General features: G+C 42.3%; 1 protein-coding gene across 2 annotated transcripts in view; it reads right to left on the reverse strand.

Annotated features, from left to right (window-relative positions):
- The window catches only part of GSDME (gasdermin E), a 617497-nt gene that overhangs the window by 593685 nt on the left and 545 nt on the right, over positions 1-23267 (reverse strand). The window lies entirely within an intron of this gene.

A 23267-nucleotide genomic window follows, 5' to 3' on the forward strand; every position in this document is an offset into this window, starting at 1 on the left:
CAAAGTAAAAAATATCAATTTCCAAAAAAGAAGGTAGCCAGTATTAGAGTAATCGAACATGCCGAGAATACTGAGGACACAGTTGAAAAACGGGGAGTGGGCACAGACAATGCTAGACAGTGCAGCAGAAATCAGTATAGCCCGCAAGATCCTGATGAGTCATCTGGAGACAGTGGACACGAATGAATACATTCAGGTTGAAACTGCCGACACCAGAGTTAGCGAGCCCCATAAGATATACTAAATAACATTGCGTATAGAGGGTGATAAGACTAGGAAAATAAAGGGTCTATTTTGGGATAAACTCTCAAAAGGCTATGATATCCTGTTAGCTGAAAAAGATTGCCCCCCAGAGTTTGTCAGGGAGTGCCCTTGTGGTGAAGAAATGATTATGCCTGCCTTCTCGAATCACATTCCGATTCACAAAAAATATACTTATGCAAGGAAATGGGCAGTAGCCCAGGCACCAGCATTATATAAAAATCATGTAGGATGGGATGAGGACTCTCCTCCTCACAAAATCCAGTTAAAAAGTCAACCGACTGCACAAAGGCAGTATCCCATTAAGCAAGAAGCTAAAAAACAAGTCAGGGAGATTTTAGATCAACTTGAATACCAGGGGGTGATTGAAACATGCACCTCTCAAATGAACAATCCTTTGTTTCCTGTCTCCAAGCCAGACAATTCATATCGTCTAGTTTTGGACTACAGACACCTTAACGCATGTTGCAAAACATTTGCAGTAGAAAATTCGCATAGTGCTGCACTAATGAATAACATAGTTACGAAAAAATATAAAACGACATTAGACATATCTAATGGTTTCTTTTGTCAAAATATTGCACCAGAAAGCAGATATTTTACCGCTTTCTCAGTAATGGGGTCTCAGAAAAATTTCTGTAGGCTCCCACAGGGATTCAAGAACAGCCCAGGACTATTCTCAGCTAGAGTAACAGAGTTACTACAAATATATGATGATGAGGCATTATCTTACGTAGATGATATCTATCTCACAGACGGCGACTTGGAGACTCACTTGAAAAGAGTGAACACCATTATACTTGGGTTTGCAGCAGAGGGTTACAAATTCAACTTTAAAAAGTCTCGAATTGCCCATCTGGCAGTATTATTTTTAGGATACAAATTATCAAGTGAAGGAAAAAGCCTAGCGGACAACTTCTTAGAGAAGTGCGCTGTACTCCAAGCACCAAAAACGCTGAAGAACTCACAATCGATTCTAGGTTTCCTGAATTTCGGAAGAACTTACATTCTAAATTACGCAGAGAGGGTTAAACCTCTCTATGAACTAATTAAACCTGATTTTAAACTAATCAATTGGACTCAAAAACACACAGAAATTTTGAGATCACTGCAAACAGACATGTTAGCAAAAACAAAATTAGATACACGTGACAACACACGCAATCTTCTAATCCGAGTCATCCCAGGAAGATGCGGATTCACGTACCTAACCTCTAATGAGGGAGAAAAGGTACCAATAGCTTACAAATCACATTTGTACACAAAGGCTGAAATAAAATTCAGTTCAACTGAGAAAATTCTAACTGCGGTTCAGACGGCTGTAGCAAAAGAAAGGGCCCTAGCACAAGGTAAACGAATAATAATCGTTACACCTATACCGGCATTAGAAGCGGTAACTAAAGCATTCCTAATGCTAAAGCTTTTCATCCGAGATGGATCCAGTGGGTTAATTCTCTTGCTGCAACAGACGTAGTTTACGAATTTGATCCTAACTTAAAAACACAGGAATTTTTACAATATGAATATGAATGTCCTCTGCCAATCAAAATCCTGCCTCTTGAAGAATACGGAAGTATTATATATACTGACGGATCAGCACAACCCGCAGTTGGGGGCAAACAAGCTTACAGTGCTGCGTGCGCGATTGTTAAAGGTCGTTGGCACAAAGGAAAATTTAGACCAATGGTCACAAAAACACAATCTCTAGGAGATTGCTCAGCTCAACGAGCTGAATTGGTAGCATTTAAGATGGCGCTAGAAAATACCGATCGCGAATTCCCCACACTAATAGTGTGCGATTCATATTATTGCGTACAATCTTATAATGAATACTTGCAGAATTGGGTGGAAAATGGTTTCAAAGATGCAAAAGGTGGCACAATCAAGCATAAAATGCTTTGGGAACAAGTAGTTCTTTTACAGAAAGAACTACAAAAGACTCACGTGATACACACTCTGAGTTATCAACGTGATGGCGTTCACGTTGCAGGGAATTCATTGGCTGATGAAGCCGCGAAGGCAGCTGTGCAAACGGCTTCCGTAGCTGCGATTACTCTGTCACAAACAAAAATAGACAGCGACATTCTACAAGCTGTCAGTGCGTCAGTAAAAAATGATAAGAAAACACTCCCAAAAGGCTTTCCAGAAAAGTACTTATATTTAACAGATACGAATAATGTTCCTTTTGCTCGAATCCCTGGAGTGGGGTATAGAGTAATTCCAAACATGGAACACAGGTTAGGACTAATAAAAGCGGCACACGAAGGGCTTGCTTCTGCACACGCTGGCGTTTCCGCAACAATATCACTATTAAAACAGAGATATTGGTGGCCTCGCATGAGAATACAAACTAAGAAGTATGTATTAGAATGCGAAATATGCCAAAGAATGAAAGTATCAACTGTAAAACGACCAGCGCAGACACCCCTTCTCATCTCAGATAAACCATTTGCATGTGTTTACCTGGACCACTGGGGTCCCCTACAAAGGGACGGCAACTATAAATATATCATGGTCGCAGTGGATTCCTGTAAGAGATTCATATGGATGTGGCCCCAGCGCTTGGCTGACGCCAAAACGATTATAAAAGATCTGCGAGTCTTTATCGGCACATACGCGATTGGCATGTTCCATTCTGACCAGGGTCTTGCTTTCAGCTCTCGAGCTCATAAGGAGGCCATGGCCGGCATGGGCGTTGGATTGCGGTATTCTTGTCCGTCACACCCCGAAGGGAACAGTGTGGTAGAAAGAAAAAAACCGGGACATAAAGCAATCTATAACCGCGAAGGTATTAGGTTCAGGTGCTGGGTGGGTCAAACATTTAATAAGTGTCCAGTTAAGTCTAAACAACTTGCCAAGAAATTCTCTAAAAGGTTTCAGCCCATACGAACTATTGTTCGGAACTAGAATGCGAATTCAGGACTTAACTAGTCAGGTATCAGTGGTAAAAGATAAGAAAACAGACTTTGACATCAAAGATCGTTTGGCTGTTTTACAGGACTTGAATGAAACAAGAAAATCCTTAAGCAACATAAAGTTAAAGCAACAGCCAGCTACCACTGACGAGGCACCACCAGCCCCAGCAAGGCCTGTCTGGATTCCAAAGATTGAGGATCTACTCAGAGAAAAAATAGCGGTGAAGAAGGAATTTGGGCCTTCTTACAGAAAAGCAGTACCTGTCTTAGCAATCAACGGAACAAGATCAGTAGTACTACCGCCCCTTGCTGGTAAAAAGGAGAACAGAGTTGTATCAATCGACCTGGAAAAACCACAAGCATGTGGCCTATAATCAACAGTAGGCCCAGTGGACTCCCGAGAAACAACAGAATCCCCAAACTTGTAACAATCTAAGAAGTTCAAACTTAAAGACTAATCACATTCGATCAGCCTGCAGTGCACAGAGAGGGACTATGCAATAATGCCATGGAACTCGTGCCTCTTGAGACACAGATTGAAACAGTTCGTCAAGAAACACCAGTCTACAATGATGTGGCATCAGAATGTGCTACCGAAAGACAAATTGAAAGAACAATCTCAACAATTGACAGAACTGCCTCTGACTACTTCATCAACTTCGATAACTTTTCTGAGGATCGAAGCAACCCCGAAGTAATGCCAGAAACAAAAAAGACTTTTAAAGAAAAAGCAACAGAACTCTTTCATCAACTCAAGGAAATTTACCTTATTTCTCCATGGTTAGAGTTCTGGTTTGGACTAGGTGTACTTTTCCTCCTGCTTTGGCTCATCATGGTACTTTGTTTGGGAAAATTCATTGAGGCAAAATATAGTACAATGGACACAGCAAGTCAGAACATCAACTTAGTCCTCAAACCACACAGATCATCCCACGTGAAGAAAAGAGAACTGTCAACAGTAAATGTCACAGCCATTCCAATACCCGGCGGGGTAGTATGGGAGAAAACAAACTATGAAATATATGGTCCGGTCGAAATCCTGAAGTATCCTCATCAATTCAAGGTTTCCCTAAGTGACTTTGTAAAACCTAGTACATTCTCTGATGATTGGGACTTTGAAAGTATTAATAATATGATGTCTGATTTAGAAATGTCAGCTAGATTCACAGAACATGATTATTTACAAGGTTCGTCTAGTTATGAACAGATGTTCTGCTACCCACACTATGGTGATCATTACTTGCATAAATCTGCACAGCCTCGAAATGTTTTTAAGTATAACCAATGGGAACATTGTGCTACTCCACCTAAAAGCAGTTCTAAAACATTCTATGAGAAATGTCAGTACTTCTCAGGGGTTAACACCAGTGATGCAGAAACATTTTATAAACTGTTAGATAAAACAGGGTTGAAAACAATGCTGACAAATACTAAATTGATATATTCAGAAGCATTTTATGAAAAAATGATGACATTTGGTTTTGATTATAGGAAAAATAACATTGAAACAAAAACAATCTGGGGTACAAAAGATTGGCAGGTACAAGGCCTAGAAGCATTATTTCGAGCCTGCATGATCCCAGAACAAATATTGTTCTTAAATGACAATTCAACAAACAACCTGTCTTGGCCTAGCTAAGATTAAAGAACTTAACAAACCGCCTATTCCAAAGCCAATACCTGATGATGCAACAACAGATATTGAGATAGACGTATCCAAAATTTTACATTTAAATAGAACACATCCTGATTGGAAAAATGTCCAGACAAGACCCTAGATACTCCCAGAGACAACATCCAGGGATAGTAACAACATACAGTGTAGGGAAGCTGTGCCTTGAATGGCTAGAATCAACCACACTGGCCGAAATTAAGCAACACTTGTCTTTACTTAAAGATGGTGCTGATTTGCGCGATTTCATTCTGGGACCACGCAAACAGCGTCAAAAGCGTTTCATAGCAACCAGTATCTATGTGGTATACAACGAGGCTTGGAAAGTCACACAAATTGAAACAGCTGAAAAAGAAAAAATAAGAGAAATTGATCGTATTCATTTGGAAAAATCACTTTCTGTAGTGGACAATGGGTTAATGACTCTGCCTCCAGAATATATTCACTGGACAGTATTGTATCATCTGCCATTGATATAATAGACAAAGACTTGCTAATGTTACAGCATGGCCAGTCACAATTGCGTTCTATTGTACAGTTAGGCTGGACGCTGCAAAATCTTCGTTCAGGCTATGTGCCTTGGCGTTTAATCAACACAACGTCATTGTTTTCCATCTTTAACCTTACTGATAAACAAATCAGCTTGGCACAGAAAGGAGCAGACTATACAATCCTGAGCATCGAAAAACTTGAGAGATTACCTTTGACAATGTCAGAAAGTCCTGTCATTGAATGGATAAAACATGGGATTATCACAATTCCGATAACAACAATCCAATTTAAAAAATGCCTTGAATACATACCTACTGGCCAGTATGAACGATTGGGTAAAGGATACATTAAGTCAACATGGAAATTACCATACACACACACCTGCTATAGTGACAGCAACAAAAATGTATTTCTTAGTGGTGTAAACTGTAAACATTCACTAAGCGGTATACTTTTGTGCCAGGGTATTAATTTACACGGAGCCTGTGAAGGAAATTCTAACAACCTTTCATGCCACCAACATGTCACACCTGCAACGCAGATAGAGCCTTTCTTTATGCAACTCGCAAATGGGAGTTACATTCTAATAACGGATCACAGCTGTTGTGGCCTTTTGCCAGGAAAAGCCTCTCTCGTAAGCGTAACATCCATGGTCAAATGCTGTATGCAAGCATTGTTTGCAAACGGCCCTGGAGACACTAAGACTCCCATTTGGCCTCGTTTGAATTTCTCTTCTATACGAATTGATACTTTAAGAAGAATGAAGTCTGTACTTTTGCAGACAACAGTGCCCATCACGTCATCAAAAGAGACGTATGAACTCCAAGTTGCAAGGACCACATCAGAGATTCATGACCTTTTATCAACAAATTGCCCCGTGCATTTCACAGAAATGCTTAGCCAACTCCTTAACATGTCTAGTGCCATAGGCATCCCAGGCATATTTAAGACAATTTTTACGGGACTGCTAACACCATTTCAAGCAATTCTGGGAATCATTCCCAATTTTGTCCATTCAGTCTTTGGCGGCATACCCCTGATTTTGGGACTTGTAGCAGACATTTTATTTTTGACCCTCCTGCTCCGATATGGCAAGCCAAAATACAGACATGACTCCGGCAGGGATGGAAGAAACGATCCTAGCAATACGCTACCAGGACCGAATAACTAGAGTCCTTGGATTGGCCAGGCTGAGAGATCTGAACATGACCTGGTTTCTTTCATTCAGACCTATATGGCAGACCTGCATCTTACCTGTGCTTCGATGTATGCTATGCGGAGATGAGTGCGTGTTGGACATCTGTCTTGCACTTCCATCAGCAGTACCAATGGATATCGATACTTTGCTAAGTCCGATAACGGCTCACGCATTGTGTTGTCCCCAGCGGCTACCAATCCTGATGACGGCATTCGTTGAGACTCCTGTGCTACGACTAGGTGGTGACAGTGGAGCGAAAAATAAAAGCAACATCACCCAGGTACGATCTTCTGTGAGCATTGCTGATCCAGACTTTGATGATAGCAATCATTCTCACACCTGCCAAGTTAAAGCACTATCGAACTTGGTCGAACTGTCGCCTGATTTTGTAGACCAATTCTTTGAGAGCCTGTCTGATATGATGTTCTCCCCTGAACAGAAACAATAATTTTTGAAAAGCATTCCGACACACAGCGTTCCCATGAACTCTGAATTCGGCCTTCAGTTTTGATCAACAAAAACTGCTGAAAAGCGTTGGAACTCTATTCCCCCGTTCAACAAGAATTTTTTGAATTGAACACTTTTTAAAAATATTTACCCTTTTTCAGGCACGAAATTCTTTGCTTAAAGTAGACCTATTCATAAAGAACAGAAGCTTCTATTTTTAGGTAAATCTAGAGACATAATAACTTTACATCAGCCTCTAGCACATGTTACAGCAAATGCATTTATATGTGATGAAATTATCTCGCCTTTCTTTTCTGTATTAAGAGATATTTCATGTGTAATTTTTTCGCGAAATCGTTCACTGATTGCATATGCTATAATTTTGAATGATTTCTATGCTTAAAGACGTAAGGTACAAATAATTCCATGTATTGCAAATACGCCATTTCAAATGCAAATATGTATTTTTGGGGTGGGTAATGTTACACATGCATCTTATTGCTATAGTTTTTAGTAATTGGATGGACATAAATTCGTGGAGTGGTTGTCGCGTTCTAATCTAGGACCCCGATCAATACTGTGACCTTATGCCCCTATACGGCTATAATCCCTTTATACCCCTATATTGGCATAACCGATCAAATGCAATATTCAGAAACTCGTCTCTGGCCTCACACGATCAGAGCCACATTTCAGAATCTCTTCCCCTGCAGCTAATTAGAGCAAATGACACAGCAGAAGCCACTATCTAAGATTCCTAGATTACACTCCGAGTTCTTCAACAAGATAAAAACTCAGCAACCTGGGAAAGCCCCGCTTGCTATGTTTTGATTAGTAATAGAACTCTAGTGAGCACTAAGAGACGATCACTTCCTAGTGACATCTTTATTGACGTCTTATGTCCAAAAACTTACGTCAAACAAGGCACCTTTCAGGTATAAATATTACCAACGTTGCCTTAAGCAAACGCTGCCACGCTGATACTGATGCTATCGCTGCCTCAACGACATCGGCGAACGATGGTGTGGTGAACATAGGAGCAGAACAGCTGTCCCCCTGCAAAGCCCAGCAGATACAAGCTGCCCACGGACGCTGCCCCTCCTCCTCCTCGACGCGCTGAGAAAGACGCTGTCTTTTCTCCTGCTGAGAAAATTCAGCTCCGGCGTTTCCAGCTTACTCTTGCGAGTGACTGGGATATCGAGTCCTGGAAGGAGATACAAGACCTCCAACATTCTATTCCAGAGGTATGGTGTTGACTAAACCCTTAGAGAGAATTCTTGAAGCAAACCTTGGCAAAACCAACTTAACTAAAACTGCTACTTACTTACTCCCTCCCAAGTATTAGGCTTAGGTCAGGTACACTGGGGTAGGCGTAGTTAGAAGCACCAGTTGAGTACGTTAGCTAATGTATATATGAATGTATATATGTTTTATTCATTTTAAACCATTGTATGGCTAAGAAACCATATCAATGCTTTTACAGTATTATTTCGCAATACTCATTTTACTGTACGCACTCTTTATAATAACTAGTCTTGCAATTGTGGCAATTCATTTCTCTTGTATGAGAAGAAAGACTGTTCAATAAATAATACCTTTTCATTGAAAACGCCCGTCTCTCTATTCTCTGCATATTGGTGAAAGTAATCTGCACAAAACTGACTGAGTAAAATAACTGTCTGTTGTTTCACACGACTCTAGAGATTGACTCTTATTCTAAGGAGCAAAGTTGTCATGTTTATGCGGTTGTTGGAAAACTGAATCCCTTCTGGTCTGAAGCTGATCACTTCCTATTCAGTCAAGAAAGTTTCCAGTGACCTCTGAGCTAGTTGGTAACAAACCCAATTAAGTTTAGCATAGTCAGTGGAGACCTGGAAGATCCGCACTTCTACGTCCATACTACTGTTTATGTTATTCCAATGCGCAGGGCCTATTGGGAAAATAGGAACTACACTACAAATAATGGCCATCAATGAGTAGGAAAAATACAGTTACAAGTCCGATCCACATGAAGATGAACATCGTAAGCACCATACAGATATATGTCCAGGGTGGGACTAAGTAAGTCTTTTTGAACCTGGAGATGAAAAACTGGTACAGGTCTCTTCCACAGAAGATGACGAGGACAACGTGCCAGTGAAAAAGCTATTACGATCCATATAAAAACCACTGGACCCCAGCTGAAACAACGGGGTATGTGCTGCATCAGATGTTACAGGTATGGTGCACTCAGGAATGTCAATTATGACTGAAACTGTAAGAGAATCATACTCAATAACCGCAGATGTGGATGTAGAAGGAAAAACAGGCAATAAATCAATTGAAGTTTCCATCTCCCCCTGTGATTGCTGAGGAGTAGCCGAAGAAACAGAAGCCACTGGGTTCAGTGAAAGTTCCCGACGTGGAATGGTTTGAGGCATACTGTTTAGTGTGGGCCATATGGTGTAACTTGACATGTTCGATTGAAATGTAACGATTCTCCTTACGACCAGGTAAAAGAGGCAGGATCAGAGTGTGGGTGCCTTTTAAACCAAGGACTCTGACCGGTGCACGGTATGGTGCCCCAAATAGTTTTTTGTTCTCCATCTTTTCACGGACTAGATCTCCAACTGTGGGAAGCCTGCCAGAAACAGGAGTCAGCACCGCTGGATCCGCAGAAAACGGTAACTGGGCTCTTGCTTGTGATACCCAAGCTTTTTGTAGCTCCTGTAACATAGCACAATGATTATCTACGTCAAAGCTTGCCACACCACCACAACGTCTAGACCATCAAGGTCTGGCACAAACAATTTAATGCCAAAGAGCATTTCGTATGCTGTCCGCCCACCCAGAGAACTTCTAGAGAGATTATTTAGTGCATATTGGAATCCGTACAAATGAGTCAGCCAACCCCTGCCAGTATCCAAGACTCTAGCTGTCAAAGATTGCTTTAAGTCATGGTTCATCTGCCCCACAACTGAATTGCCCTTGGGCCGGTATGGAGAGGAATATTGCACCTGCACTCCCAGAGACTTCATCACTTCCTGGTAAGCACTAGAGGCAAACGTAGGACCTAGGTCCAAGTGGAAGGTGCCACAAGCAAATGTCCTGACAAAAATACGCAAATCTTTAATTACAGTTCGCGCGTCAGTACTATGTTGAAGTCAAACCCAGAGGAATCTAGTGTAGGAATCCACTGCAACTAAAATGTGTTTAAATGCAGTGTTAGAAGTCAAAGGACTGCAGAGATCAAGATAAATACAGCCAAATGGTTGATTAGAAATCTAAATCTGAGTATGTGGTGGACGTGCAACATTAAGGCGTAATTTGTTGACAGATGTGACAAGAAATATTTATTTTCTCGTGCCTGTTGATATAAACCACGTCACCAAAAATGCTGCTGCAAAATGGAAACAATTACAAAAAACAATTTGATGGACAGAATGTAGATCAATGTCTTACATTCACCCCAGTACAAGGATCTGGGCCAAAATCCATCGTTTTTTGCACTCCACACCACCCTGGGTTAGATAATGGCTTTATGCAAATCAGCTCTGACCCTGTGCCCCATGGGAACAGTCCAGTCCGAACTACACAGCCATATCTTTCCCAGACCGGAATCAAGCATCCGAGGACCGGACCGGTTTCGAGGTAACACCTCTCATCAGCCCGGCTAGCTTGACTCCAGTGGTGTGGAGGCTCTGGGACCCACGTCTGAGCTACCCCAGTACACTCAGGGAGAAAATTACAAAAAACAATTTGATGGACAGAATGTAGATCAATGTCTTACATTCACCCCAGTACAAGGATCTGGGCCTAAATCCATCGTTTTTTGCACTCCACACCACCCTGGGTTAGATAATGCCTTTATGCAAATCAGCTCTGACCCTGTGCCCCATGGGAACAGTCCAGTCCGAACTACACAGCCATATCTTTCCCAGACCGGAATCAAGCATCCGAGGACCGGACCGGTTTCGAGGTGACACCTCATCAGCCTGGCTAGCTTGACTCCAGTGGTGTGGAGGCTCTGGGACCCACGTCTGAGCTACCCCAGTACACTCAGGGAGAAAATTACAAAAAACAATTTGATGGACAGAATGTAGATCAATGTCTTACATTCACCCCAGTACAAGGATCTGGGCCTAAATCCATCGTTTTTTGCACTCCACACCACCCTGGGTTAGATAATGGCTTTATGCAAATCAGCTCTGACCCTGTGCCCCATGGGAACAGTCCAGTCCGAACTACACAGCCATATCTTTCCCAGACCGGAATCAAGCATCCGAGGACCGGACCGGTTTCGAGGTAACACCTCTCATCAGCCCGGCTAGCTTGACTCCAGTGGTGTGGAGGCTCTGGGACCCACGTCTGAGCTACCCCAGTACACTCAGGGAGAAAATTACAAAAAACAATTTGATGGACAGAATGTAGATCAATGTCTTACATTCACCCCAGTACAAGGATCTGGGCCTAAATCCATCGTTTTTTGCACTCCACACCACCCTGGGTTAGATAATGCCTTTATGCAAATCAGCTCTGACCCTGTGCCCCATGGGAACAGTCCAGTCCGAACTACACAGCCATATCTTTCCCAGACCGGAATCAAGCATCCGAGGACCGGACCGGTTTCGAGGTGACACCTCATCAGCCTGGCTAGCTTGACTCCAGTGGTGTGGAGGCTCTGGGACCCACGTCTGAGCTACCCCAGTACACTCAGGGAGAAAATTACAAAAAACAATTTGATGGACAGAATGTAGATCAATGTCTTACATTCACCCCAGTACAAGGATCTGGGCCTAAATCCATCGTTTTTTGCACTCCACACCACCCTGGGTTAGATAATGGCTTTATGCAAATCAGCTCTGACCCTGTGCCCCATGGGAACAGTCCAGTCCTAACTACACAGCCATATCTTTCCCAGACCGGAATCAAGCATCCGAGGACCGGACCAGTTTCGAGGTGACACCTCTCATCGATGGATTTGGGCCCAGATCTTTGGACTGGGGTGAATGTGTGACATTGATCCACATTCTGTCCATCACCTGTTTTGTTTGCAATTACTGCCATAAGTGCGCTGGGGATGCTCAGACGTGGGTCCCAGGCACTCCACACCACTAGAGTCAAGCTAGCCGGGCTGATGAGAGGTGTTACCTCGAAACCGGTCCGGTCCTCGGATGCTTGATTCCGTTCTGGGAAGGACATGGCTTTTGTAGTTCGGACTGGACTGTTCCCACGGGGTACAGGGTCAGAGCTGATTTGCATATCGCCATTGTCTAACCCAGGGTGTGTGGAGTGCAAAGAAACGATGGATTTGGGCCCAGATCTTTGGACTGGGGTGAATGTGTGACATTGATCCACATTCTGTCCATCACCTGTTTTGTTTGCAATTACCGCCATAAGTGCGCTGGGGATGCTCAGACGTGGGCCCCAGGCATTCCACACCATTGGAGTCAAGCTAGCCGGGCTGATGAGGTGTTACCTCGAAACCGGTCCGGTCCTCGGATGCTTGATTCCGTTCTGGGAAGGACATGGCTTTTGTAGTTCGGACTGGACTGTTCCCATGGGGCACAGGGTCAGAGCTGATTTGCATATCGCCATTGTCTAACCCAGGGTGGTGTGGAGTGCAAAAAAACGATGGATTTGGGCCCAGATCTTTGGACTGGGGTGAATGTGTGACATTGATCCACATTCTGTCCATCACCTGTTTTGTTTGCAAAATGGAAACAGACGCATTCACACCCGCATGTGCAGAACCAACGCCTTCATGTGTCGAATTGATCAAAGAAAGTCTGCGGTCCTCGTTGGGAATCGGCCGATCTACAATGGATGAAATAGTAGCAAATGGAATTTGATCAGACAGCAAGTGGTATGTATAAAGGGAAGGAAAATCTTTGGGAAATTCTGTTCCCTCCTTTGTCGCAGCAATAGCTGCCAAAATAGCATCATCGATTTTAGTCATGGACCTTGTGACTGCTGCTACATAACAAGTGGGTACAGCAGATTTGGCTGCCTCATCAGCCAGTGAATTACCAACAGCGTGTGCTCCCACACGTTAATTGCCCAAAGTATGGATAGCGTGTGAGTGGCAATCATTCGTTAAGAGCGGCCACTCGGACCTAAAGCATTTTATGCTTGATCGCGCTACCTTTAGAATCACGGAAATCATTTTGTTTCCAAAAGAATAAGTTGTCATTAAAGGAGTGTGCACAGTAAAACGAATCGCACACTATAAGTGTAGGAACATCTGTATCAGCAAATTCAAGAGCCAAAACCAACACACGTAGCTCCGCCAACTGAGCCGGGCAGTCTCAAAGAGACTGTGTGTGCACCAAGGAGGATTTAAAATCCCCGTCTACAATTTTTCCAGCCACTATTGCGCACGCTGCCAAATAAGCATGTTTAGAAACAACAGCTGGCAGCGCAGATCCATCAGTATAAACAATGCAATTGTACTGATCAAAAGGAAGCAATGACAGCAGGAGAGGGATTAACATGTTTATATTTTAAAAACTCCTGTGTCTGCAAAGAAGGATTACAATTAAAGTGGACATCAGCCAACATCAAAGAACTAGACCATTGTGTCCAGCTTGGATGCAAGGCTTTAGAGTTCGGAACACTAACCTTCGTAACTGCATCTAAAGCAGGTACAGATGAGACCATGAAAATGCGTTTACCCTGATCCACAGAGTGTTCTTTCAGACTCGCCATCTGGACGGCAGTCAAACTTTTTTCTATAGAAGAGAAACACATCTCAGCCGAAGTGTACAAATGCGATTTATATGCAATGGGGACTGTGTCCCCTTCATTGAACGTCAAGTATGTGAAACCGAATGCTGCTGGTACAATCCTTCTGACCAAATATGTAGAATTGTCATGTGTTAATAGTAAGTTTGTCGAAAGCAAATCAGACTGCAAAACCCGAAGAATAGTGGTATGTTCCGGAAGCCAACAGGAAGCTGAAAATGAAGGTTGTATCAAAGAGTAAAGTGGTTTGATACGCTGGGCATAATCAGGAATGTGTGCCATCCCGAAATTCAGAAAACCCAGCAAAGATTGTAACTTTTTCAGAGTAGAATTAGGTTGCAATTGAGCACATTTCTGCAGAAAGTGAGGGGCCAACCCCCTACCTTCATTGATGAGTTCATAACCAAGAAAAAGAACTGCCAAACAGGCAATATGCGACTTGGCAAAGTTGAATTTGTATCCCAAGTCCGTAAAAGACATTATGATGCAGTCCACATGCACAAGATGCAGTATCAATACCTCATGCGCCAAATAGATATCATCGACTTAAGAGAAAGCATCAGGGTCTATTTCATGCAAAGCAGACACTATGCGTGCTGCAAAAGTGCCAGCACTATTCTTATACCCCATAGGCAAATGCGTATGCCATTTTTGATTGCAGAGGGCGCGGAAGGCTGTCAAGTCACGGCTATCAGGAGCCAAATTGTGACTATAAAAACCATTGGAGATATCAATAGTTGTTTTCTTTTTTTTATGAACAATGGTGTCTACGAACGCAGAACTGTGGATGTTCTGTACCACAAATGCACGAATATGACCGTCCGGTTTCAATATTGGAAAAAGAGGATTATTCATTGATGAAAGACAGGATTCAATTACAGCCTGATATTCCATTTGGGTCAAGATTTCCCTTACGGACGATTTTGTATCTCGTTTGATAGGATATTGCAGTTGGAGTTGCGGCATGGATCACAAAGGAATTTCATGTGCTGGGGGACACCATATCCCACCCCACCGGATTACAATAAACAGCCGGGCCTAGGGCTTGGGCCCACTATGACACGCAAGCTTGTTTTGCCTCCTCCGAGACATAACGCGAAAAACTCGGGAGAATAACATCCTCCCCTCTAGAAGAAGCTAGAACAAATGGGGGAGGCCAATCAACCTCGGTCAACAAAATATCATAGGAAGAAGTAAGGTTTTCCCCCCCAAAAAAACTTGATTGTGCGTTTAATGTAACTTTCAATTTGGAGGCCTCTTTCATAAAGCCTATCAGGGAGTGCAACTCATGTGTCAGCAGTTTCCACTGTAATGAACGTGTCAGTTGCTTCGCCTCCACTGGCGGAGTGCCTCCCGCACTAAAGTAACTTCTGCCGCACTGTTGAGGAGTGTTACTGGCAATTTCCAATCGAGGAGCAGGGTTCTCACCGTCTGAGGCATACTTTGCTGTCAAAGCAGCATCTTTTCTCTTCTGAAATGGGGCACAATACTGAGGTGGTCCCTCTGGTTTGGCTTTTACATCAAGCTGGCGCTGCAGGTCACTTCTTGATTGCGTGGACTAGCCTTCGCTGTGATCCTGACGTTCGCCCCTGCCGAACTCTTGCTCCGATAATTCCAAAAAGGAACGAGGATCAGGAACCTGAAACCTCTCGGGTGTTTCAATTTTAGAGCAGTCACACAAATCACTTCTACATTCATAAGCGTCTGGTGTTGGTGAACCAGTACGGAAATAGGCTTCTGCTGTTGCTGATTTTTATTACTTGTCTTTTTAGAAAAGACTGGACGACCCTTCTTGTCTGGAGGGGGTTTATTTTGTACCTGAGAATAAGGTCTTACTCCCAAACTATTGCGACCTAATGATGTATATACATCCGCAATCATGATTGGTAAATGCCGCTGCCGATGAATGCCCCCATCGGCGAAAAGCGTTGAAGCACTTGTAAGCTAATTGCTTCACCTTTGACATTGGCCAGAATCATATCGGAGCCAATAGGGAAAAGGCCCACTAATCTCATCCCCAATTCGAGGGCTGGTCCTGCCCTGTGTTCATCTTGAACTTTTTTCAGAACGATCAGTAGAACGCTCATGGAGGGGGTGCCAAAGCACAGTGTATACACTGCAGCAAACACCGTCCCCCAGGTGGTGCAATCAGCTAAAGTGGGAATGATACCACTCAGTAAACTTATTGCAAGGATCCTGTGTTTCTCACCAGGTGTAGTGTGGGGAAAAACAGCCTCAAGTTGCTCAACTTGTTCTGCTAGCCAGTAAGGGAAATCATCCCTATTCTGAGGACGCTTGCCTATCACTGAATTAATCAGGATGGGACTAATGACAAGACCACCACCATGCCCAGGTGGATGTGGAGCAGCTCCAGCCAGTGCCACTTGTATATTATTTGACAAACTGTATGACAGCTCTATGTATATGAATCAATGATGTATGTAATAGACGTAGCTCTGCGAGTGAAACATTAAGATAATTTGGATGAGGTGTGAAACCAGCCAACACGTGCCATGTGGCCCCATCGACTAATAGCGGTCCTAAGCAGACCACAGAAGCAAAGTGCGGAAGGGTGCCATTAAATTACATGGTTTGCTCCCAGGCTGTTAACAGAACTTCAAGTAATCTGTATAATCATGAAACAAATTATCATTCCCAACTACTGCTGGAAATGTAACCCAAGAATAGAAAACTTCAAAGCGATAAGCAGCATCCTCCTCAACTACAAAGATAATATTAGCCCCCGTGTTGGAACTCCATGTCAAGTCAAATGGGCTGTAACCGCAGCACAGTTAGGAGCTGCAATTGCCACAGCCATATCATCAACAAACAGAGAAGGCAGTAGAATAGTAGTGCAAAACTGGGTCAGAAAGAGAAACGAAACCTTTTAACTAAAGCTTGAAAAACCTATAAAACACAAATAACCCCCACACCACAGACGTCTCCAGAAACCGGTGTGAGTGGATTGAGGACAAGCACTACTCAGGGGTCTCCTGAATAAGTGCCAGACCATTCGTTGGTGGCACCATGTTGCCGGGGTTCTGCACAAATACAGAACTATGCTGAGGAAATGGGTGTAGAGAGACTGCGGCTTCCCACCACCTTGGTACCCACGAACCAATGACCGACTTGCTATAGTGTCACACTTGCTCTCCAACTCACTCACAGAGACACAAATGATTAGACACCCCAGAACACAACACTCTCAGATCTCTCAGGAATCGCGGTAACAAGGCAAACTCTTTCGCTCACTCTCTTGCACTTGTCCACAATAAGCTCTGACAGAAACACGAAATGGTTTAAAATATTTATTTTAACTAATGTACCCATGAAGGAAGATGTCATCATAAAAAGACAATGGAGAAAGGACTATAATGCCTAACCTCCCTTTCCTTGCTAAGAAGAAGTATTATTATATAATAGAAGATCTCTGGGCTTTGTCAGCAGACCCCATACCTTAACCTGTAGATGGTAGATCTACATCATGGGTGCTCTTCTCCCTGGAAAGGTCCCTCTCCAAGTATGTCTCACCTATTCGTGCACCCCACTAAAAACCCAAGTACGCTGTCCAAACAACAGCTGCATCTGTATGTTTTGTCTACTGGCTTAGGACTGGCTAGAACAAAATAACAAGGGGCATTGTTGTTCGACCTTGCACATAATGTTCAGGCAAAATCCCAGGAACATGCAGAAAGCGAACGGTAAACAGTCTAAATATCGAGTTTTTTATTTTGACAGGTAATAATATCGAGTCCAAAATTTCGGAGGGACAGAATATCTAAATCAAGAATATCAACGACCAGAATATCGACCTGAAGGTAAGAAATATCGTTTTTGTTAATATCCAAGTTAGTATTATCGATAGCAAAAATATTGATGTTGCTAATCAATATTAATAGTAGTGTTATTTATTTTATATTTTTATTTTCATAATTTTTGTTAATTATTGAACTTGTTTTAACATATATATTACATTTTTGAAGTTAGTAATAATTTATTCAAGTAAATTATGCGTTTTAGTACAGTAGCGGGTTGTAGGTTTATAGGGGAATAGGGTGGGAAGTAATTTAATTATAGTAAATTAAATATGTAATTTTATTTATTGGTATTGATAAATATGTTTAGTTAATTATTAATTGGTAATTAATTGTTATTAATTTATTAATTGGTAATTATATTAAGTGTATTAATTTATTTATGAAATGTGTTGTGTGGTTATAGAGTAATAGGGTGGGAAGTAGTTTAATTGTAATCAAGTAAATATTTTTTGTGTTGAGTATTGATAATTAAGTTATTGTTAATCAATTATTAATTGGTAATAAATGTTTACAAATTTAATGTTGTTAAATAATTGTTTATTAATTATTCATTGGTAATTACATTTTATTTTTTATAATTTATTGGTATTTATCAATAATTTATTGTTAATTAATTAATAATTGCCAATTTTTTTTATAATTGGTTAAAGCCAACCTAAAATGAGTAAAAGCAACCCCTGACACCATGTTTCGCTCTAATTAGAGCTCTTCAGAGAGGTATAGCTTTGTCCAGACACAAGGGAGCACCGGGTATAAGTCAAAACAAAACGCTTTCAGGCATATGCATCACTCTATGCCTGAAAGGGTTTTGTTTTGACTTATACTGGGTGCTCCCTTGTGTCTGGACACGCTATACCTCTCTAAAGAGCTCTATTTAGAGCAAACCACTGTGTCAGTTGAGTTGGTATTTTACCAATTCAAAGCTGTAATACTGTGCCTGGGGTGATTAATGGCTTTTGTCATTTTACAGCTCTGCCCGGACAGCACTGTGCTAGTCCTATGCCTAAAGACTTTGCTGTATCAAATGGCAAAAGACGTTGCCCTTTTCTATCTCGGCGTGGATAGCACTGTGCTAATCCTATGCTTAAAAACAGACATTTGAGGTGAGCAGATCTAGAGTGTCGTTGGTGTTGAGTGCTCTAAAAGGAGCTGCTTTCCACCTTAACTTGAGAACTACCCAGAGTTCTCTCCTTTTTTGCATAATTTATGTGTCACCCTATGCCTGAAAGGGTTTTGTATATATATATATATATATATATATATATATATATATATATATATATATATATATATATATATATATATATATATATATATATGACGCTCCGATTCTTCTCTACTTTCCGAAAGAAGACAAAACAGCACTCGAGGGACACATGTCAACCACGCAAGATTTTATTCGCGGGAGGGCTCACATATATATATATATATATATATATATATATATATATATATTTATGCCAAATCCCTCCGTGTACACACGCCAACCTCCGCGCTGCCACACCAACAGCAACGGACCACAGCAAAGGTAGTTTATGAAGTGCAGTTTATTCCACATATATCCATCCAAATACCTTCCTTGTTGCCAACAAACAAGTACGCAGCACACCTAGATCTTCAGGTCAACTGATGCTTTATTGATAAAACGTTACAAAAGGGGGTAGTGATGGACGGAGCATCTGAACCAATCAAACACTCACACCCAGTGAACAGATCTGGGTTTAATCCATCACCGTTCTTTAGCCCACTCTGCCACCCCAGTTCAGACATGGCCATATGCAAATCAGTCTGACCATGTGCCTCATGGGAACTTGTTTCCGGTCCAGGAAGGCATGGCTTGGCAGTTCGGGCTGGACTCAGTGCTTAATTTATAAAATATGAAGTCCAGGTGCTCAAATTTTTATGGGAGGCCACGCCCACTTCCCCAAGCTCCGCCCATGTCCTCGACTGGCTCAACCCCCTTACTGTAGTGGTGAGATATGAAAGGAGGGTGGGTGGAAGAAGAGAGAGAAGAACGGTAGTGAATGCTGTGATTGTTTGCTTGGGGAAATTCATAAATTAAGGGTGATTAAGGGTGAGAGCATTGGTTGTTGATAGTATTAGTGAGGAGGCGATTGTTTTTATTTATTTCTGAAAGCTAGCTGTATGCCTCGCCTAATAAATCAGCTTTTTTCTCTCTAATGGGTGTCCTGCTTCTCTCTGCACAATCTTGATGTCAGAGTCGGTATGTGCTTTATGTGGGCAGTATGGCTATGGCGATATTTTTATTTTCACTTTACTATTTTCAACACATTCTGGGACTAACAGTATGAAAGTGTATAGCATAATGTCGAGCGTGATTGCTCAGCCTGCTCTGTGAGGAGAATCTACGCTCTCTCTGCTGGGGCTAGCACTAAATGATTACTGATTTTCCTCTCAGACGATAGTGGTTTGCCACAAAGGCATCACCACCACAACATGTGACATTCAGACACACAGCACAAAATGAGAGTCTGCACAGTGCTTGCCTCTGGGGTCTCGGGACATCCAGCAAAGGCACACAGACAAACGTTGCAAGCAGAAGGAAAAGTTAGCTAAATTCCGCCACCTGGTTGGCCCTCCCTGATCACATGGACGTTCAGTGTTCATATTTTGGAATAACGTGTTCAAAAGGGTAGAACACAGCAGGGATTAAAGCAATGTCTGCTCTGCATGTCCAGAAAGTATGCTTCCAATACATTCTCTGATCTTTGAACAGAATTCAGTCTGTCTGCAGGAAGCCCAAGGAAGAGCAGAAAAAGTTATTCTGGTACAAGTGTATACTTAAATGAAATGTATTCGGTGCTGTTTTTGCAGATAGTGTTCATAAACGTTAGTTAAGATAGCGCAGCCTTTCATCCGTCTCAACACAACTAACCCTTACATTTTTTATGCACAATGAAATAATTCTACATAGTCTGTTATTAGGGACATCTATCACAACAGTTGACCACTTAGCAGATTGGCACTTAAAATAGATTTATAGGACATGGGCCCCAACTTCTACTTAGAGGATGAAATGACATCTTGCGACCTCCGTAGGGTGTTCACTTTAAACCAAACCTTGCAAAACAGAGGAGGCAGAAGTAGGAGCAGCAATGTTTAAGTGATCTTCATCATGGAGTTGAAGGGTCGTATTAGATAAACTTGAGCAAGGCGACACCATTTTATGCTTGAGCTAAGGGAATGCCTCAGTACTGAACCACCTGCATGCACAACCACGAGGCTTGATGTCGTGGAATAGAAATAAACTTAAAACTGGTGAATTCCAACATACTGCACACCGGGAAGAAGTTAAACAAGAATTATAGATTCCTAAATATATCCGGATTCCAAAAAAAGATGATGAAAGTGAAACTCACGGCAAACATCATATTTTTATGGTGTGAATGATCAACGATTATTAGAATTGGGGTTAAGTTATGTGCAAGGGCCTGCCCTTCCAGCCACCTCCTCGCCCGGGGCATTGCTCTTCCACTTGCACACAGTGCCCGGCTCCGGAGGCATTATTGCTCGGGCCTCACTTTACACTTCATTCATACCACGCTCAAGAAAAAAGCAGCGTTGGTTTGGCTACATACTCGGTAACTGGTGGGTGGCACCGGAACTGACTACCTTTATTAATAGGCCTGCTGTTGCCCTCTCGACGTCGTGTTGAACTGCGGTCACGGTGGTATGCGGAGTGTGGCATTTTGAAAAACACCTAAGGATGCTGCCGCAGCTTTTACCCTCGGCTGCACCAAAACCTGCCCACAAGCAATACTGAGCTGAGGGCCGCCGCCTAAGGATTATCTGCATAGAGATGGCTGGATTTATATTGGCTCTCAACACTCTTTACTGAGGCATAGCTGCCAAGGTTCCAGATTGCTTATGTGTAACATTTTTATAATTTCAGTGTAATTATAAGTGACATTTCAATGATTATGAGCTACACTTTCTCATGAGCAAAATCAAGCAAAAAAGATGAGGGAAACATCTAAATATCAGAAATTACAACTATTTGAACAACGAGAAACTCTAAGAAAATCTTAAAGCTGCTGCAAAGCACCTGAAATGGAAAATCTTGACATTATAGCTTTAAGTGGGATGAAAAGAGTGGGGGGGGGGTCTCTAAAAGAGGCATGCATGGCCTATGTTATTAAGCGTATGGCTTAAACACAAAGTAAATTACTTTGGTTTCCACAGACTGCTGACCCGGCCAGTATTTTGGTTCGTCTCTGAGCTTGACAACTGGCATATTTCTAAAACCAGACAGGATTATTGGCTTTGTCAATGGTTGTTAGCAGTTTAAGATAAATGAGTAAAAACAATCATTTTGTGGTAAATAATATTGAAAAACTTTTCAATTATGAAACAGTAAGACTCTGAATTAAAGATTGCTGAGGGCTGTACAAATGGTAGGGGTCTTCTGGGTCTCTCAATCACTCCAGTTAAGATCAACCTATGTTAGTCATGTGTGTCCTTTGCATCCTTTTTCTCTAGACAGCTGCATAGCTTTCACAGGTTCACACTAGGGTGTACTTGTCTGTGTTACTTTTGCCTTGTAATTTTCCTACTCATTGAAGAGGACAAATTCAATAATTGGACTGGAAGGCAGTACACATAGACATATGCTGGGGTGGCAGTAGAGGCAAAAATGGGCAGGACATTTAGACACATTCCTTGCAGTGAGCATTAGCCTTACACCCCCAAAGGTGGAAGCAACATGTTTGTACCTTGGTCTGTTAGACTGACCTATTTACCAAGGTGAGCATTTTTCTCTACCTGAAAACACTGTAAAGGCGGTAATGTGTTTTGGGGTACTTACTGATGCTGCTATCGTGTTCAAGGGATGTCCACAGTGCTGTACAGAATAACAGTACGGGTTGTGTGGATGAAATACGGGGTGCAAAGTCTTCCCACCCACCGGGTCCACAGTGTGGATGGCTGGGCCCTCAGGCACTGAAAGTCCTGTCACTGCAGCGTCAGAGCAGACCAGCTTACAGTCTGAGCATAGGCCCAGAGATAGAACAGTCCTTATCAGAACAGTGATCTAGTTTTTCTTATTTCAATTACAGATTAGGAACGGAGATCTGAAATGAGATTCCGGAGGTTTAAAATGGTGGCTGTACTACGAAGTTCCGTCTAGCAGTACACTCTGCAGCCCTCCCCCCTGTCTAGCATCACTTTGTCCCTGCTGCTACTCTCCAAAACTACCTCAGCTTGTTAAACCAAAAATCGTGCAGTTTTTTAGGCAAAGCAGAACGTCGCGATTTTCTTACTCTAGGAGGCCTTAGGGATAACAGCCTCCTGGCACAGCTCTTAACATACGACAACACTTGGCCACGGAATGCAAATGTGCAACTTTGTGCTATTGGGATTATACTGGCTTTCAGACGCAAAGAGAAGTGCAAGGTTTGCAACAACCCATTCCATTTTCACGTTTTTTATTTAATTCAGGGTTTCTTGTAACACCAAATTTTCTACTTAAAATGTGAGAGGTAAAAGCACACTTCTTGAGAATCAGCTCGTCTGGTGCTAAATCCCAAGGTGTGGCCTTTTTTATGTAAAACAGGAAGCGTATTTTTGTAAAATTTGGCGCCGCATCCCGGAGCTCTGTTTAGTTCAAGTTCATCATGGCAACTTTTTTTGTGCAAATGAAAAACGTGAAACTGAAAATGGGTCTACTTTCCTGCAGTCTACTTCACATGCAATAAACACCAATTGAACTTCAAAAAAAAAAA

The sequence above is a fragment of the Lissotriton vulgaris genome, chromosome 10, assembly GCF_964263255.1.
Source record: "Lissotriton vulgaris chromosome 10, aLisVul1.2, whole genome shotgun sequence".
NCBI classification, from domain to species: domain Eukaryota; kingdom Metazoa; phylum Chordata; class Amphibia; order Caudata; family Salamandridae; genus Lissotriton; species Lissotriton vulgaris.